We start from the raw sequence: 7,580 nt of genomic DNA on the forward strand, positions 1-7,580 counted from the left end.
CTAGCTTGGCGGATGTGTGGAGGGAGAGCATTCCAGGCCAGAGAGAGAACATGGGCCGGGTGTCATCATCACCATCATCAATCATATTTATTGAGCGCTTACTGTGTGCAGAGCACTGTACTAAGCGCTTGGGAAGTACAAGTTGGCAACATATAGAGACAGTCCCTACCCAATAGTGGGCTCACAGTCTAAAAGGGGGAGACAGAGAGCAAAACCAAACATACCAAGAGTGGGACAGGTGAGAACAAGGTATAGTGAGGAGGTTAGTGGCAGAGGAGCAGAGGGTGTGGGCTGGGCTGTAGAAGGAGCCAGGGGAGGTGAGGTAGGAGGGGGCGAGGTGATGGAGAGCCTTGAAGCCGAGAGTGAGGCGTTTTTGCTTGATTCATAGCTTGACAAGCAGCCACTGGAGAATTTAGAGGAGAGGAGTAACATGCCCAGAGCGTTTCTGCACACAGATGATCCAGGCAGCGGCATGAAGTATAGACTGAAGCAGGGAGAGACAGGAGGATGGGAGATCAGAAAGGAGGCTGATGCAGTAATCCAGTCTGGATAGGATGAGAGATTGAACCAGCAAGGTAGATTTATTTGGATGGAGAGGAAAGGGCGGATCTTGGCGATGTTGCGGAGGTGAGACCAGCAGGTTTTGGTGAAGGATTGGATGTCATCCCATTCTCACGAGTTTCATTTTTTTCCCAAGATTGCATTCCCAGTGATTTTTTTTGAATGATTTTTGTTAAGTGCTTATTATATGCCAGGCACTTTTTTAAGCGCAGGTGCAGATGCAAGCTTATCAGGATGGACATGGCCCCTATCACACAAGGGACTCTCCCTCTAAGGGGGAGGGAGAACATGGAGTCATTCAGTCGATCACACCGCGTGGCCCTGCTGCTCCAGGTAGGATCCTCTTCTCAGGGCACCACCATAGGAGCCCGGGATTCCGATCCTGAGAGGCCGGCCCACCATCACACCATGCGGCCCTTGCTGCTAGGATATGTGCATAAGCACTATGAGGCTGAGGGTAGGTGAATAAAGAGTACAAATTCAAGTGCCAGGGTGATGTAGAAGGGAGAAGGAGTCGAAGAAATGAGGGCTTAATCAGGGAAGGCCTCTTGGTGGAGATGTGATTTAAAAAATCCTTTGAAGATAGGAAGAGTGACCATCTGTTGGATATGCAGGGAGAGGAGGTTCCAGGCCAGAAGCCAGACATGGTGAAGGATCAACAGTAAGATAGATGTGATTGAGGTACACTGAGTAGTTTGGTGTTAGGAGTGAAGTGAGCGGGCTAGGTTGTAGTATGAGAGCAGTGAGGCAAGGAAAGAGGGAGCAAGGTGATTGAGTGCTTTAAGGCCAGTGGCAAGGGGTTTCTGTTTGTGGAGGTAAATGGCAACCACTGGAGGTTCTTGAGGAGTAGGGAAATGTGGACTCAGTGTTCTTGTATAAAAATGATCCAGGCAGTAGAGTGAAGTATAGACTGGAGTGGGGAGAGACAGGACGCAGGGAGGTCAGCAAGGAGGCCGACCCTGTTGCCAGCCTCTCAAAGGAAAATGCACAAATCAGTACAGTAAGGGCTTGAGAAGAGAATATGAGCCAGATAAACCCATGGATACCCTGTCTCCCTCAAGGCAAAGCAATTAGAGAAAGCAGTTCATAAAGCAAGCAATGAGAAGACTTGCAAGCGGCTTTATTTAATAAACCCTAAATGTGCTGCATTGACCCTCATCTTCTACAGACCTCAGGGAGATGAAGCAAACAGAAGCTAGAACAATTGAAATCAGATAAACTCCACAGAGTACATTAAACTCCATCCAGATTGGTTTAGACCCAAGAGCAGTAAGTTTATTATCTCCAGTCCTGAGTTTTGTGATTATCAAACCATCTTGGAGATTACCAAAGGTCATATTTGGACAATTTTCAACAAGTAAATGTAGATGCTGACTGGTGTGGTGGTGTTGGGGTTTTTTTGTTTTTGTTTTTGTTCTTCAGAACAAATCAAATATTGCAAACTCATTTTCTGAATGCCTTGCTAGCAGGGTTCCTTAGGCAATAGGCAATCCTTTCCTAATTTGAAGTTGAGATCGTGGTGAATTTTTAAAATGGTATTTTTAAGTGCTTACTATGTACGAGGCACTGTACTAAGCACTGGGATATATACAAGCTAATCAGGTTGGACACAGTCCCTGTTCTGCATAGGGGTCACGGTCTCAATCCCCATTTTACAGATGAGGTAACTGAGGCACAGAGAAGTGAAGTGACTTACCCAAGGCCACATAGCTGACAAGTGGTGGAGCTGCAATTGGACCCCAGGTCCTTCTGATTCGCAGGCCTGTGCTCCATCTAATAGGCCATGCTGCTTTCTTTGGGCTTCTGGGGCTCAGGCCAGATGTCCAGCATGCTCCCCTCTCCCTGACATGCACTTTTAGAAGACCAGACCTGTTCCAATTCAAGGGAATGGGGTAGAGAGATATGCTCAGAGGCATGGTGAGCAGGGAGGAGCAGAGACCTCTGAGAGGGGAAAGAAGAGGATCAGGATAGGATTGTCTATCCTGCCACTCATCCCTTACCCACATCCCCTCTGAGAAGCAGTGTAGCTCAGGGGGAAGAGCTCGGGCTTGGGAGTCAGAAGTCATGGGTTCTAATTCCGGATCCACCACTTACTGGCTGTGTGACTTTGGGCAAGTCACTTAACTTCTCTATGCCTCAGTTATCTCATCTGTAAAATGGGGATTAAGATTGTGAGCCCCACGTGGGACAACCTGATCACCTTGTATCCCCCCAGTGCTTAGAACAGTGCTTTGCACATAGTAAGCACTTTATAAATACCATCATTATTATCCTCCCGTGATCAATGGTATTTATTGAGTGCTTACTATGGGGAGAATAGAATACAATAGAATTGGCAGACACATTCCCTATTGGAACTCTCTCCCCTTCACATTCGACAGCCTACCCCTCTCCCCACCTTCATCTTGTCTGATGCTGTCGATTTGTTTCTGACTGAAGGCGACTCCATGGACACATCTGTCCCAGAACTCCCCATCTCCATCTGCAGTCGTTCTGGTAGTGTATCCATAGAGTCTTCTTGGTAAAAATACAGAAGTGGCTTACCATTGCCTTCTTTCATGCAGTAAACTTGAGTCTCCACCCTCAACTCTCTACTGTGCCAGTGCTGCCCAGCACATGTGAGTTTTTCTTTGTAAGACATTGCCTTACACTTGCTAGCCCCTGCCTAAACTAGGAAGGGAATGGGTTTGCCTCTGCTTGACTTTCCCCTCCCACAGCCAAGACTGGTAGAGTCCTGGCAACTCTCTAGTGCAATGGTGAGAGTGGTCCCCACCTTCATAACCCACCTAAAAATCCACATCTCCTCTAGGGGGCTCACAGCCTAATTGGGAGGGAAAACAGGTATTTAATCTCTTATTGTTTTATGCCATCAAGTCATTCCCAACCCATAGTGACACCATGGTAACATCTCTCCCAGAACGCCCCAATCTCCATCTGCAATAGTTCTGGTAGTGTATTCATAGAGTTTTCTTGGTAAAAATACAGAAGTGGTTTACCACTGCCTCCTTCTGCACAGTAAACTCGAGTTTCACCCTCGACTCTCTTCCATACGGCTGCTGCCCAGCATGGGTGAGTTTTTTGACTCGTAGCAGATTGCCTTCCATTCTCTAGCTACTGCCCAAGCTAGGAATGGAATGGATATGCCTCTGCTTGACTATCTCTCCTGAAGCCAAGACTGGTAGAGTGCTGGAAACTCTCCAGGTGTGACCATGAGTGGGGAATCTCTTATTACAGATGAGAAAACTGAGGCACAGTGAAGTTAAGTAACTTGTCCAAGGTCACACAGCAGGTGAGTGGCAGAGTCAGGATTAGAACTCAGATCCCCTGACTCAAAGGCCCATGTTCTTTCCACTAGGCCACACAATATTCATGGATTATGTATCTCTTTTGTCATCTAAATCTGTGCCTGGTCTCTCCAAATCTCAAATGAAACAAAAATAAATCTTCCACAGGATTTTGCAGGTCCTATCCCTGCAAAGTAGACTTCAAAAGTTTCTGATGTGGACTCTTCTAGAATTCAACTCCCTCCTTTCAATTCAAACCCTTCTTATGACACATTTAACTGGTCCAACTAGCCTTATTTAGTTTAATGTTGGGCTAATGTCTGTAAGCTCCCTCTAGACTAAGCTCCTTGTTAGCAGGAAACGTATCTATTGACTTTGTTATACTATACTCTTCCAAGAGCTCAGTGCAGTGCTCTGCATGTAGTAAGAGTTCAATAAATGTGACTAATTGATTACAGACCAGCTCTGGGAATCAGCGGACCTGAGGTCTATCCATAGCAAGCAAATGTGGGCAAAGACCCCACACAAATTTCACTGTGCTCCACCTGCTGGCATGTTCTATTTCATGTACCAGTGGAAAGATGACAATCAGGGATGAAAGAGTTGACTTGGTGCTGGGCAAGTCCATACCATTGAAATTGATTCTTCTATGCAGTTTTATTTTATTTTAAATGCTATTTAACATCTTACTATGTGTCAAGCACTATTCTCAGCACTGGGATAGATACAAGTTAATCAGTCCAGATACAGCCCTTGATCCACATGGGGATCACAGTCAAGTAAGGGAGAGCAGATATTGAATCCTCATTTTGCAGTTGAGGAAACTAAGGCACAGAGAACGTATGTAACTTGCCCTAGGTCACACAGCAGTCAGGTGGAGGGGGCCAGGATTAGAACATAGCCCCTTGCCGATCACTAGGCCATTCTGATACTCCATCTTAAGCTCCCAGTTCAGAAGCTCCACTGTTGTTTGACAAGAGTCGCCATTGCCAACATGTTCTCTTATAGAATTTTGGCTGCATTTCCTTCATCACAGATTTTCTGTAAAATATATTTCCTCATCTCTGGGATAAACTCTCCTTACAGTTTAGCTACTGATATTTAATCTGCCATCTAGTGGCATTTACAATAATTACTGTATATTTCTATTATTGTCCCTGTGAATTCAATATCCTTGTAAACCATGCACAGGGAAGATAATCTTCTGGTAGGAAAATAAGTTGACATCCTCAATGTTGCCTGTTTTTTTTTTAAAAAAAATTTGTTTCAAAGGCTGTTAACTATCCTATCCCATAGCAATCTTCTTGAGTTTCTTGAGTTCACTCAAGTGATGAAAAACCATATTGGCCTTGGACAGTTGATGTTTAATGTTCACTTAGACCCATTTTGTTATGCAATTTCACTTAGCTATAGGAAGAGAAACCTTTACTCCCAGAGCCAAACTAATTATTTTTGATTTTCCCTTTGTGAGTTGTTGTTCTGAACTTAAATGAAATCTGTGAACCTTTCAGTTGAGAAGTAGCAACTTTCAAAGGTTGATATTAGCTCTCATTCAAAGGATATTGGTGATCAGCAGACTGAAACTAAGATAAGTCCTGAATTATAATTGGATGAGAAATTTAGGCAATGTGTGATGGACATTTTTTGATTTTAGCATCTTACTGTGTTTGATCACAGCTAGTTATTGCCACAGAAGCCTCAGGTTTCATTTCATAATACTGAGCGTTCGTTCTTCTTTCCATATCTGACATCTCTCCTTCCCTGCAATCTCCCATTTCCTCCTGCCTTCAAGACATATCTACTTGGATGTCCTGCCAACACCTCAAATTTTAACATGTCTAAAACTGAACTCCTTATCTTCCTCCCCAAACCCTGTCTGCCCCGTCTTTCCCATCACTGTATACATCACCATTCATTCATTCATTCATTCAATCATATTTATTGAGCACTTACTGTGTACAGAGCACTGTACTAAACGCTTGGGAAGTACAAGTTGGCAACATGTAGAGACGGTCCCTACCCAACAGTGGGCTCACAGTCTAGAAGGGGGAGACAGAGAACAAAACAAAACATATTAATAAAATAAAATAAATAGAATAAACATGTACAAATAAAATAAATAAATAGAATAATAAATACATATAAACATATATACATATATACAGGTGCTGTAGGGAGGGGAAGGAGGTAAGGCGGGGGGATGGGGAGGGGGAGGAAGGGGAGAGGAAGGAGGGGGCTCAGTCTGGGAAGACCTCCTGGAGGAGGTGAGCTCTCAGTAAGGCCTTGAAGGGAGGAAGAGAGCTAGCTTGGCGGATGTGCGGAGGGAGGGCATTCCAGGCCAGGGGGGTGACATGGGCTGGGGGTCTATGGCGGAACAGGCAAGAACGAGGCACGGTGAGGAGATAAGCGGCAGAGGAACGGAGGGTGCGGGCTGGGCTGTAGAAGGAGAGAAGGGAGGTGAGGTAGGAGGGGGCGAGATGGAGAGCCTTGAAGCCGAGGGTGAGGAATTTTTGCCTGATTACCACTGTCTTCCCAATCTTACAAGCCCGTAACTTTGGCATTATGATCAACTCATCTCTCTCATTCCATCCACATATTCAATCTGTCACCAAATCCTGTCGGTTCTAACTTCACAACATTGCTAAAATCCACGCTTTCCTCTCCATCCTAACTGCTACCATGCTTATTCAAGCACTTATCCTATCCCACCTTGACTACTGTCTCTGCCTTCTCACTGACCTCTCAGCTTCCTGTCTCTCCCCACCCCAATCCATATTTCAGTCTGCTACACACCTTATCTATCAACAAAAATATTCAGTCCATGTCTCTCCACTCAAGAACCTCCAATAGCTGCCCATTCACCTTGGCATCAGACAGAAACTCCTCACCATTGGCATTAAAGCACTCAATCAGCTCACCCCATCCTACCTCACCTCACTAATCTCCTACTACAGCCCAGCCCGCACACTCCGCTCCTCTGGTGCCAGCTTACTTACTGTGCCCCAATCTCATCTATCTTTCTACTGGCCCCTTTTCCATTTCCTCCCCCTAGCCTGGTGCTCCCTCCCACTCCATATATGCCAGATCAGTACTCTCTTCACCTTTAAACCTCAATTAAGATACCATCTTCTCCACAAGGCCTTCCCTTTTTGACCCCTTTTCCCTGGCTCATTCTTCCTTCTGTGTCATCTACTTGGATCTGTGATGGTTGGACATTTGCTATCCGCCCCAACCCACTTATGCATATATCTTTAAATTGTTATAAATTACTTATTTACTCATTAATGATTGTCTCCCCCTCTAGACTGTAAGCTTATTATGGGTAGGGAACGTTTCTGCTAATTCTGTTGTATTGTACTCTTGCAGATTCCTAGAACAGTGGTCTCTGCACATAGCAAATGTGCCATATATAAAAATAATGATGACATTTGTTAAGTGCTTACTGTACCATTGATTACATCGGGCTGACAGAAAATATCAGTATACCAGAGATGAGGACAGTTAGACACAGGGGAAAACATTAATCTTAGAGATGTCTTCATTAGTTTAAAAAAAACCCACAATTGGCCTGTTTGCTATAGATGAACTTAATCTACTCACCCGATGACTTCACTGTTAACAACAATAACAACATCATGGGGACTCACTAAAGCAAGTCCCTGACAGGCTCTTTTTAGTAGCATTCCCCAGCACCTCCTTCTCACATCCATAAGATGAAAAGATTCTCCAATTAAA

At 44.8% G+C, this 7,580-nt stretch overlaps 1 non-coding gene across 1 annotated transcript; it reads right to left on the minus strand.

Moving 5' to 3' along the window:
• Positions 1-3,642: 3,642 nt before the first annotated feature.
• On the minus strand, positions 3,643-3,780 carry LOC119925138. The gene has a single exon (XR_005449804.1). It is a non-coding gene; the product is annotated as a small nucleolar RNA SNORA7 (small nucleolar RNA).
• Positions 3,781-7,580: the final 3,800 nt, after the last annotated feature.

The sequence above is a fragment of the Tachyglossus aculeatus genome, chromosome 2 (genome assembly GCF_015852505.1).
Source record: "Tachyglossus aculeatus isolate mTacAcu1 chromosome 2, mTacAcu1.pri, whole genome shotgun sequence".
Taxonomy (NCBI): domain Eukaryota; kingdom Metazoa; phylum Chordata; class Mammalia; order Monotremata; family Tachyglossidae; genus Tachyglossus; species Tachyglossus aculeatus.